The sequence below is a fragment of the Canis lupus genome, chromosome 32 (assembly GCF_011100685.1).
Source record: "Canis lupus familiaris isolate Mischka breed German Shepherd chromosome 32, alternate assembly UU_Cfam_GSD_1.0, whole genome shotgun sequence".
Classification (NCBI taxonomy): Eukaryota; Metazoa; Chordata; class Mammalia; order Carnivora; family Canidae; genus Canis; species Canis lupus.
In genome coordinates this window covers 7011287-7023806 of record NC_049253.1, presented here as the reverse complement: position 1 = coordinate 7023806, position 12520 = coordinate 7011287, and the positions used below count along the sequence as shown (strand labels likewise).

The 12520-nt window shown below is 35.8% G+C and overlaps 1 protein-coding gene across 12 annotated transcripts in view; it reads left to right on the top strand.

Annotated features, from left to right (window-relative positions):
- ANK2 (ankyrin 2) overlaps positions 1 to 12520 on the top strand; it is a 330735-nt gene that overhangs the window by 53154 nt on the left and 265061 nt on the right. The gene's annotated exons all lie outside the window — the stretch shown is intronic.

Here is a 12520-nt window from a genome sequence, read left to right as displayed (position 1 = left end):
GGAGTACATAAGTTTGAAGCAAGCTTAACTCAAGACTAGTTGGAGTGGGATGCCAGGGTGAGTCAGAGATTGAGCTTTTGGCTCAGGTTGTGATCCTAGGATCCTGAGATCAAGTTCTTCATCGGGCTCCCCACAGGGAGCCTGCTTCTCCCTCTGCCTATGTCTCTACCTCTCTCTCTGTGTCTCTCATGAATAAATAAACAAATCTAAAAAAAATTCTTAAAAAAGAAAAAAACAGTAGGAGTGTTGTTATAGGGTCTTGGGACCCCTCCTGGCAGTGTCTAATTAAGGACAATGAACAGCAGACATAGGAAGTAGCTAGACTCCAAATACTCAATGATTGGGGTGTTCATAGAAAATGGCCCCAGGAAATAGGTAATAATCCACCCAGATTGAAAAAGTCTAATGGACATGACAGCAGTGTCCCAGCAGGCAGGTAGAGTGGAAACAGAAATTCAGGAGAGGTTTGGCGATTTAGTAGAATTATGAACAGTTGGTAAACAGGCAAATCTTGTCAATAGGTAGTACTTCTGAAGTTCTACACATTTTACCAACCCAGTTAGGGATTAAATTTAACATCAAAGCGTAGACACAGTTATCTAAAATGAAATGTGAAATGAATTAATCCTACACTTTGGCAAACTGGAAGGAATTCCTCAATCCCTTTTTGCCTCAAGATAGGATTAGCAGAATTTGGAAGTGTATATCAAATGGCCAGTATCGTGAGTGTGTGGAAGTTGAAGAGACTGTGAACCAGGCAAAACTTTATCAATGGTTTAGGAAGCAGCAGGGACAGAAGCGAGGCATATGCAGAGAGGGCTGAAAATAAGGAGTTTTAAGTGATACACAGGAAGATGGGATTTTGAAAAGATCAGATATGTGAAGTAAAATTAATGATTGACCCAGGATCTTGAGACTTTTTCAAGACTCAATCATTTTAAGGCTTACCATTGAGGTTTTCAAACACAAATCAAATAATTTTCCAATTGGTATTGGTATAAGCATGAAGGGTCCGTTTGTAAAACAATTTTTGTAAAGATAATAATATTCTAGGACATGCTTCAGAAATTTTATATCCATATTAAGAGTTGAATACTGTAGAGTGATTCTGCCTTTGTATTGAGAAATTTTCTTACACTAAACAAAATGCCTGGGTGCCTGGGCAGCTCAATCAGTTAAACTTCTGCCTTTGGCTCAGTTCATGTTCTTAAGATCCTGGGATTGAGAACCAGTTCTGAACTCAAGTTCGGCCAGCGAGAAGCCTGATTTTCCCTCTCTCTCTGCCCTCCCCTTGCTGGTACTTACTGTCTTTCTTTCTCAAATCAAATCTTAAAAAAAAAAAAACCCAAACCTGATCATACTGTACTGCTCAAACGTCCGTAAGACTAGAACTGACTTAATGCATATTAGTGTATAGTTTGAGACTATATTAGCAAATGATTTTTAATATTAATTATGAATATTGTAATCTAGCCTAGAATGAGGTTAAGAGAAATACCAGCTAGGGATTTGACAACTGAGAACTCAAAATATCTTTTGTGCTCAAATTGTACTTTGTTTCAATTTCTATTTTTATTAAAAAGAATCCTGCACAATATTTGAATTTATAATCTGCGTTAGATTCTTCTAGTTTAATGCTACATTGTATGGCTTGGCATAAAGGATATTTCCTGTCTTTCTGTAAAACAGAAAAATATCCATTAAACTACAATAAAATATATAGGTAGCAAGCAGTAGAGTAGTCCTCTAAATCTCGTGAAACATTGAGTTCCTCAAATAGTACTTTCCTGTAACAAGATTTAATCTCTCTCATCCAGCAGAGGGCTATCACACTCCATTACTTTCCATTTACACACACACACACACACACACACACACACACACACACACACACGACAGCATATAGTTTATTTTACTCTTCTGTTTTGTTTTGTTTTGTTTTTTTCTAAGCAGTAAGTTTTTCTCAAAATGGAGATTATTAGGGAGCCTAGGTGCCACAATCCGTTTAGTGTCTGACTCTTAGGTTTCACTCAGGTAATGATCTCAGGGTAGTGAGATTGAGTCTCGTGTAGGGCTCCATGCTCAGCACAGAGCCTGCTTGGGATTCTCTTTCCCTCTCCCTTTACCGCACCCTGTGCACACTCTCTCTCATAAACAAATAAATCTTTAAAAAATGGAGATTATCAATATGCAAAGGAAATATATCTGCAGCTGCTCTAATTGCAGAAGAGGTCGGAACTGTCTCTGCAAAAACCCCAGCAAGCTGTCGAGGATAATGGAAACTCTCCACTCTGATCTATCCACAATTACTCTTCCAAATTCAAAGTCAGCTCTTCTTGAGTAGAGTTGTAAATATTTTTCCTCTGTAAAAATCCAAATGCTGACACTGCAGGGAAAATACTTAAGCAGAATAATGTCCAAGTTATGGAAGTTCATTGTAATTCCTACTATGTGGTTGTATGTCTTTTTTGCTTTTATTTTGTTTAGGAAAGATGGCATTTTATCTACAATCTTATGAGTGAAGAAAGTATTTATTTTAATAAATTTTCTTCACAGTATTTCATAGGTGTGCCACATTGATGTACTGGTTGATTGTGTCCTTCTATATCTATTACGGTAATGGAGCAAGTTTTGCCTTCTACTAAAACTGAATTTTAGGGGTTAATTATAAAAGAGTGAAAAAGTATTCCATCTCCAGACTATTTATTACTTTGCCTTAGTAATAAATCCATTGGCAGAAGAACTTCTTATAGAGCCTTCCCTTTGGAATGATGCCTACTTGGTGGTCTAATCGTAATTGTTCTTTGCTTGTTTGTTTTTTCCATTCAAAACAAAGCTTTTACGTGGTGTCCCTTTATTTGTATTGAGGCCTGGTACTGAATTCACTTAAGTAAAATGAGCATAAAGAGCTGTGTTATCATGGGGTTAATAAATACTCTCTCAGGCCCATATTTTTTTAAAATAAAATTTATTTATTTATTGGAGGAGAAAGGGCAGTGGGAGTGAATCTTCAGACTCCTCACTGAGCATGGAGCTCTCTGAGCTCCCAGGTACATACTTTGTCTTAGTCTGTTCAGGCTGCTATAACAAATCCTATAGACTGAGCAGTTTGTAAACAATAGAAGTTAATCTCTCAGAGCTCTGGAGCCTGGAAATCCAAGATCGGGGTGCCAACATGGTCAGGTGAAATGAGGGCTCTCTTCCAGGTGGCTGACTTCTTGTATCGGAACATGGTGGAAAGGAGGTAGGGAGCTCTGTGAGGTCTCTTTTATAAAGATATGAATCTCATTCATGGCCTAATCACTTCTTAAAGGACTTCTACTAATATCATTCTAATGCATTTGGCATTATGATTTCAATGTATGAATTTTGTGGGAGGGACATAGACATTCAAACCATAGCTAATATTCACTGATTTTTAAGACTCGTTCCACAGTGTTACAAGCTTTGTGTTAGATTTTATCATTACCAAATAGTCTTACAAAGTGTGAACTTATTAAAGATAATGATCATACAGAGTGACTGGCATTTCTTCCCACACACTATTTTTGGGGGTGATCCTATCTTATTTCCTACTATTCCCTGAATTTCTGTCTCAAAAGTCTACTTAGTCTACTTTTCTACTCTTTCATGGTTTTGTATTTATGTTTTATATTTGTTTGTTTTTCTCAGAACAATAATCATAGTATTTACTATTTATTGAGCACTTACTAGATGTTTTATGTATGCTATTTCTCTTGGGTCTGTTAGGTAGACATTATCTAAAAATCTATATAAAATGAGATTGGAGCTTACAAAAGCTAGGTAATGTACCTGAAGTTACAGAGTCCAAGTTGGAATTCAAAATTCAAACTCAAGACCCTTCACCACACAAATAAAAGCTCTATTTTATAACATATTAGAACTATGTTATATGATTAATTGATTTAAAAAAATTAGTTAGACTACAAAACGGTGAATAGTGCTTAGGAGCTTTTAACACCTAAACAGGAAGTTGTTAATGCCTCAGCTATACCTTGGTGTACTAATTTTGAAAATGTCAAACATTAAATCAAAACCTTTAGTAAACAACATCTAGTTGGCTTATTTAATATTTAATATTATGTAATGTGCTTATAGGTAATAAAAAAGGTAGACTTTAAGAAAACGATGGTTAAAGAATCATAAACAATAATGTGTACATACTTTAAGTGTTTTAACCTGAAACATGTAGATTGGAATTCTTTTGCCAATGATTTAATGTTGGGTGATTGCGTTTTGTTTAAAAGTTTTCCACCATGTGGGGTTTTGCTTTGCTTTTTTTTTTTTTTTTTTTTTTGAATAAATGGTATGTCCTGATAGGTATTATTTGTATTTTCTGGTTTGCTATCTTAATTGGAGTCAGAACTTAATGATTCCTTTTCCTTATACCTGGTGTCTGCACTTCCTCACACCTCTTACAGAGGAAAGGAAGCCGAAGCTACAAGATTCATGTACAAGAGGGTCACGTCAACTTTAGAGCTATTTGGTGCTAATGGCTTAAACATTCTAGTTGACAAATAAGCACTAATACCTACTCTTAAAGACACTTGCAAAACAATCTGATCACAGAATTTCTAGAGGTTCCCAAAACCTCCTCCCTAGGTTTTTACACGTGTTTTGGACATATCTGTAATGGAACAGTGGTATTTGTCAGGTATTCATCTTTATTAAGTCCTTGAAAAGCATTCATATTAATTTTCATAAAACAAAAGCTTTCTTGCACTTATAGTTCATTACATAATAGAAGACTTATTTAAATTATGTTACTGTTATAACAAATACAACTGGGATAAAAAATTTGGTAGTAAACATACATGGCTCTTGGTAAACATACAAATTTGTTGGTGGGAGAAGAAGATACACACGCTTTTTTTTTTTTTTTTTTTAAGAAAGCTTTTTTTTGTTTCAAGTTTTTTTTTTTTTTTTTTAAGATTTTATTTATTTATTCATGAGAGACTCAGAGAGAGAGGCAGAGGGAGAAACAGGCTACCCTCAGGGAGCCTGATGTGGGACTTGATCCTGGGACTCCAGGATCACACCCTGAGCCGAAAGCAGAGCTTAACCGCTGAGCCATCCAGGAGTCCCTTGTTTCAAGTTTCTATTTAAATTTTAGTTAGTTAAAACAGTATAATTGGGTTTCAGGAGTAGAATTTAGTGATTCATGACTTATATATAACACCCAGTGCTCATCATAACAAGCATCTTCTTAAATACTTATCACCCATTTAGCCCATTCCCCATTCACCTCCCCTCCAGCAACCCTCAGTTTGTTCTCTGTAGTTTAGAATCTCTTACCATTTGCCTCTCTTTCTCTCTTTTCCCTTTCCTTATGTTCATCTGTTTTGTTTCTTAAATTCCACATATGAGTGAAACCAAATGGTATTTGTCTTTTACTCACTGACTTATGTTGCTTAGGATAATACACTCCAGCTCCATTCACATCATTGCAAATGGCAAGATTTCTTTCTTTTTAATGGCTGAGTAATATTCCATTGCATATACATATAAATCATATATATGTATATATCTCACCCCTTTTTAATTTTTAATTTTACTAAGTTGGTTGGATTGAATATTGGCTAAAGTTTCTACCTAAACCATCAAGTTTGTTTTCATATAAAATTTTCAACATGTGAAATATAATCTATTGCAATTTTTCAGTTAACCTTATCAGATTTTGGTGACTTTTTTGTGTTGTCAAATGTTTAGGGGTGCAACTTTCTGTTAAGATTTATTCATTATCAAAACTGTTTATTAAGAAAAAAATAAAGCTTCTGAAATCCTAAAATATATATCATCCTACAGTACATATTGTTTCTACAATTTATTTGGTGCTTAAAATGCTCATTTGCCAACATTTATTAGTATCTGTTCTTATGCAAATTAGTATAGGTTGGTGGAGAGGTAGAAAAAAAAGTGAAATAAGTTGAACTCTATGAATTCAGATTACTGACCTCTCAACTAAGTGATATTACATTGGGGGAACCAGACTGTATGTTTGTTTTTTTATTTTTATAACTCATCCCTTTTGTGTCATTGTCTTGTCTATACACAGTTTTATTATTTTAAGTCTTTATGGGTCTGTTTCTCTGTTTTGTTGTTTCTGCTGTATGCTAGGCTGTCTTTTATTTTTTTGGCTAATTACTGTTCTTGGAAAATTATTTATGCAAATAATTTGAGGCCAAGGATGAAGGTCACTCCTTCACAGAAGATATATATTTACTTAAGGCCCTGTGGTTAAAAATGATTTGAACATCACTCTAAACCAAGTTCAAGGCTTGAGTTTTGTTGAAACTCCAGGCAATAAAACCCGGCTGTAAATCTGCTGGAGAGCTGGTTATTTATTATTCTACCCATAGCCTAAGACTTTAGATTTTTGAGGTTTCAGATGATTGTAGGGAGGCCCCTCATTAGACCCTGCACCTTATATAGATACTGACATTTGATTTCTACCCCCTTGCTTATGATGTTTTCAAAACAAAAGTTAAAATTTTCTAGGGAAATATACTCAGGAAACAAAAGCAAATTCTCTGCTTGTTTATCTCCCAGTGGTTCCATTTTCCTTCAGAAAATCCTTATTATCATGTAAGCTATTTATTGCTTATAAGAAGTTATTTATATTTTATCCAACATTCCTAGCTTGTTTCAGGGGGAGGGTTGGTCTGAATGACTGGCTTCTATTCACTGGAAACATATGATATATATATATATATATATATGCTTTGTATTTCGGTGATTGATTTGATTTAGAAGTGATAGAAACACTACATTGCCAAAAAGGTTTGATTATGCTGTAGCATTGAAAATGTGGTTTCCAGAGAAAGTTTGATTGAATTTTATGCTTTGGTTTCCATATTTATGGACCATGACTCTGCATGAGTAGGTATAAAATGAAAAGTGCTGGTCATGCCTAAAGCAAGAAACATTGACTGCCTAGCAACAGATTTTATTTATAGGTCAATTAAACAGGGGTTGCAATAAAAAGGATAGCTTATATCTGTTGCTGAAGAAATGAAAATGGTTCATGGAAACTCTTTATCAGTGTATATGTGAGGAGGGCGGGGAGATAGTTAACTAAATGTGGTAGCATCCAGAAGCAGTAATAATCCAGATGTTTATACCTTCATAAATATTACTAACCACTCATGGATACAAGAGTGGCACTTTGTAGCAGTTCAATTTTCTGGTACCAGCAATACAACCACAAGGAGGATTGTTTTTTGAATGGCTGTGTTTATTGAAACAACATATTTTATAAGTGTTTTATATTTATTGCTGTATCCACTGCACAAAAGCTCTACTGGGTATAGAATTGATTGTAGGAATTGCCAAAAGTGTTTATTTCCATGCTTTAGTGATAAGGGCATTGGGTTGGAAAACTGGAGATCTGAAACATCTGTCACTGATTTGATGTTTGATCTTCAGCAGATTTGGATATACTCTAAGATTACATTTTACCATCTTTCTATTGTTAATCTTGGAAAATAACGAGATATTTTTGCTAACAATTGGCCAGGAATGCTGAGTAAGAAAGCTATAATTCCATGGTCCATAGAAAGTATAGGATTAATATAGCCCAGTCATTAAAAATGCATATTTACTAGCTTTTAAGCCTTACTGACTTATATGCAAATATAAATTATTTCACAAAAATTTAAGATAGACATGGCTTAAATTTGGAGTCATGTAAGGAATAACAATTAAAAATAGTTTTGTCTCAATGCCATATGATTTCACTCATATGTGGAATTTAAGAAACAAAACAAATGAACATAGGGGAAGGGAAGGGAAAATAAAATAATATGAAAACAAAGAAGAGGCAAACCATAAGAGACCCTTAACCATAGAGAGCATACTGAGGGGTTGCTGTAGGAGAGGTGGGTGAGGATATGGGGTAAATGAGTGATGGGCATTAAGGAGGGCACTTGTTGGGATGAGCACTGGGTGTTGTATGCTGGTAGATGAGTTACTGGATTCTGCTCCTGAAACCAGTGCTGCACTCTAAGTTCAGTAACTTGAATTTAAATAAAAATAAATAAAACAAAATAAAATAAGTACATTATCAGGTAACCATTAAAAAATAGTTTTGTCTCAATCAAGAAAAATTAATCTTTGCCTTTTGTAAATAATCTAATTAAAACATGGTCTATCATATTTCCCAGTAGCACTTCTCATTGACATTATGTAAATGTAAAAATTTCAAGTATTTATCCAACTTCTCTCTCCATTACCAATAAAGTTATTTCTTTTGAGATGCTAAAACCACTAACATATAATTCCTGAATAAAAATATAATTCCTAAAATAAAAATAAAAATAAAAATTTCTTTATGGATAAAGACACAAATCTTGTCTTCAGGGATCTTTAGGACTAACAGGCTTACATCTTAACCACAGTTTAGCGCTTTTTATTTGACCAAAATAAAAGGGCTCAGAAATATGCCCAGAGTTTTCATGAAAAGCTGTTACATACCCAAAAGGCAACTTATATGTGTTTTAAACCAAGACAGTAAATTGTTAGCAGGAGTTAGAGCTTAACTCCAAGGTCTTAATCCCTAATGGACTATGGGGCATTCTGATCCAAGATCAGTAAGTTTTTCAGAATAAAAGTCCATTTATGAGAAGAGAAGAGCCCCGAGAAGACATTTAAAGATATGTAGAAATGGCTTCACACTTGAAGCCAAGCATTTGAAGATTGTGAAGCCACCTTCTATTTGAGATCTGAGTATCTGTAGTTAGAGTGACTGTAGATCCTACACAGTGACTGAGATGGTGTAGAAGTCTGAAAATAATTCACTTACAACAGCTGGATTGTTAAGACTATCATTTTCACTAGTGGATGCCCAGTCCTTCTTGACTGGCTCATATTAGACCCTCAGTTACTGTATTTGATAAAAAGGTGGCACCAGAGATAGAAGCCATGCAGTAATGAGATGACAGGGAGAAAAATTTTAACTGAAACAAAGTGTCTTTAAAAGGCAAATATTAATTTCCGGTCTTTCAATCTAAAATAACATATAGTAAATTAAAAGGACGACAGATTTTAGCCTTGTGAGGCTTTTCCAATTTCTGAATGAACTTATTTCTTTATTTCCTGTCAAAGTGAGCACAGAGAAGGTAAATTTGATTAAGAAGCCTCAGCAAAGGGATTTTTCTGTCAGAAGAGTTTTTTTACAATGTGTAAATCCAAGCGCCTTTACAGGAGCTGACTCCAATTTACGCAAGCTAGGCTAATGCATATTCATCTTTTTTCACCTGGGTTCACACCTTGGGGATGAATGAATAGAGCCAGGGATAAGGGTCAGGGGGATGCAGGGAGAAATAGGCTGTGTCTCTCTTTTCCTTGTGGCTATTTTTTTTTTTTTCTTTCTCTGTGCCTTTTCCTTCCCTCTGCTCACTGCAGATGTGGCTGCTGCCAGTAATCCCTTGACCATCCTCACAGTCCTTATAGGGCCACAGTCCATGGTGATAAAATGCTAACTATTTGTGACCTACACTTCATGTGGCTTTATCTTCTTTATGTAAAGCGATCACCAGAGGGAAGCTTTTCGCTTCTTGTGTACTTACCCTTGTTATTAGCTGGAAAGTTTCTACCAAACATCAGAAGTGCTCAGAGCTTGTTTCAGAGGCTTGAAGACAGGGATCTTGAGACCACTTCTCCTTCCTCATCTTAAACTATAGAATATATTTTGACTTGGAACTGGGGTGTCCTTGCTTCCATTCCTCAGGCAGAAGTAGAACTACACCACTTTGATATTCTAATTTTAATCAAATCCTCTCCTCACAAAACTGTTTTCAACAGAAAGTAGGATCTAGTATTCTTAGCAAGCTCTGCTTTATTAATTTTGTGTTGTAAAATTGGCTTTTGGATTTGGTTTCAAGTAAAACAAACTGGAAATGAGGTATCATTATTGTCATTCGTTCTGTTTGCTTTACCTTACCTGACCATTCGAGAGTCTCAGAACACACATGAATCCTCAAATACAAAAAAAACACCATTGAACTTGAGTAGAATGAACTCTTGGCTGATAGCTCAAGTGAGCAGAATCTTTCTTTCTTTCTTTCTTTTTTTTTCCTGATTAGGTGATGATTTAACTGTCTTTGTGGTGCATCTGCTTCTTTTCCCACTTACCACCCACACTCCATTTGTGGTAGAGTGACAATATATGCTGTTTAATTGCATAGCTGCTTCTCCTGGGTGAGGTTGGGAGAGAGAGTGGGGATTAAGTTGCATATGGCTAGCTCAGTTGTTATTGAACGATGCCCTGACTGATGCCTGATGTCTGCAGAGGATTTTCTTTGGATTCTGATCAATGGAGTGCTGGATTCTGAGAACAGCAAATGGCCATTTTCTCTCTTGTCTTTAAAATGAAGTATGTCCTCTCTGAAGGGCAATCTATGTAGGCTGGCTCTCAAGTTTAAATGTAAACGACACAGTGTTCCTTACTTTGAAGGCAGACACAAGCTTATCCCATTGATGGCCAAGATGCTTTGTGGAAGGAAGCAGCTTTTGTTACAAGTTTAAAATTCAGCCAGTATTATATCTCTGCTGGAAGCTTGATGGGAAGACTACTTTAATGTGGCGCATGTATCCTTTAAATGGCTGGGAGCTCCTGGGACTGGAACCTGGTGCCCTGTCTGTGCAGAGGTCAGTTGGTGAGTGTGCCCTACTCTCTTTCCTCAGAAAGACTGACACTGATTTTTTTTTCCCATTCAAACAGAAATCATAGGAAAATTTGAGCAACACAAATATACAAGAAGATACAGTTTAAAAAATCCTTTCCTCAACAGCTTACTATTGAATAAGTTAGTTGTAGAGAGACATTATCACTGCATGGGAATGTCTAATGTGCCTGGTGCTCCAAAAAGAATTCTACAGGGCCATCCACCTCAGGGGGAAGCAATGTGTTCTATGATTAGAAAAAAGATAAATGAAACATTGTACACTAAGAAAGGACTTGTAGTCGGTTTATTTCACTTAAAAATATTTACAGCCGTCTGAGATTTCCTGTTTTGTGATTTGAGTAGTAGAACCCAGAATGGGTTTTTTTTTTGTTGTTGTTGTTGTTTTTGTTTTGTTTTGTTTTTTTTTAGAGTGGGTTCCTTCTCCTGAGGTGGGCCAATTTGAGAGTACTTAAACTTGGCCCTCTTGCCATTGCAAACTGTCCTGGGAAAGCTATCTGGAACAAGTTATTTGCCCTCTAGTGTACTATAAAAACACAGTGACTTTGCTTCTCTGCATTGCATCTAAGATATAATGAAAATACGTAAGCGAAGTAGTTTAATTATTGTTTTTAAAGATTTGGCAATCACATGCTTTGTGAAATATTTATGTCATTCAAACTAACACCTAACAAAGTAACATCTGATTGATTACCATTTCTTCCAGACAAAGTAATGAAAAAGTTCTCAAACACTGTTGTAGAAAAGGGAAAGCAGAGGCACTTGGCTGGTTCAGTCCCTAGAGCATGCGGCTCTTGATCATGAGCTTGAGCTCCCAGTTGGGCAAAGACTTTATGAAAGAAAGGAAAAAGAAAGAAAGAGGAAAAAGAAAGAAAGAAAGAAAGGGAGAGAGAAAGAGGAGAGAAAAGGAAAGGAAAAGGAAAGAAAAAAGAAAAGAAAAAGGGAGGGAATCTTGGGGACTAAAATGGTTAATCCTGCAAGAGCTTGTTATCAGATTAAAGTTTTAAAAATGTGTAATTTTCCCGGCATTAGAAAACAACATAATTCAATTGATACTGTTCAATTTTATAAGTAGGTCTATCGAGCTCATTAAAGGCTAATGAAATAAACTTGGGTTTTTGTTTGTTTTTGCTTTTTTAAAAAAAAACAAACAAACAGGAATTCCCCACTTTCTTCCCTAGCTGTGTTTGTGATTTTCCACCTTCCTTTTGGGAAATCCACAGAGGGGAGACTATATTGTGAGACAAGATGAACAGGTGCTAGAGGGACTGGGGAAAAGAGCATTGTTCCTGCAGAAGCCAGAAAGAGTCAGCCTTACTAACAGGGAAACCACTGTGTGTCTGTAGCTCAGCCACATTTTTTTTGGGACACATGTTTTTAAGTTAAAAGGACATCCATGAATCAAAACAGACTAGCTTGGTTGTAAACATTTTAAGAAAGTATTTAGATGAAGAAAAAAGGCCAGATGGTGTTAAGAACACATTGTGCTCCAGTCTCACTGCTTTCCCTGAACCACCTTCACTCCTAATGACTGCTTTGACATCCTCACCACTGATTATCTCGAAGTCCTCACCACTGATTATCTTGAAGTAACTCAGAGGAGAAAAGATTTCAATTATGTTATATCAAGTGGCAGGCAATGACTCACCTAGTTAAGAACATATAGGAATCCTCCCCACATCCACATATTATCTTCCCAGGAAGCTTAAATACCTATGTGTGTTTCCTTGCAAATACGTACAAGATTTTCCAGAGGAGGGAGTTAATAAAAGCTAATTTTATTTATTTCTCTTAAGGAGATGAATTCTCAGCTGTTT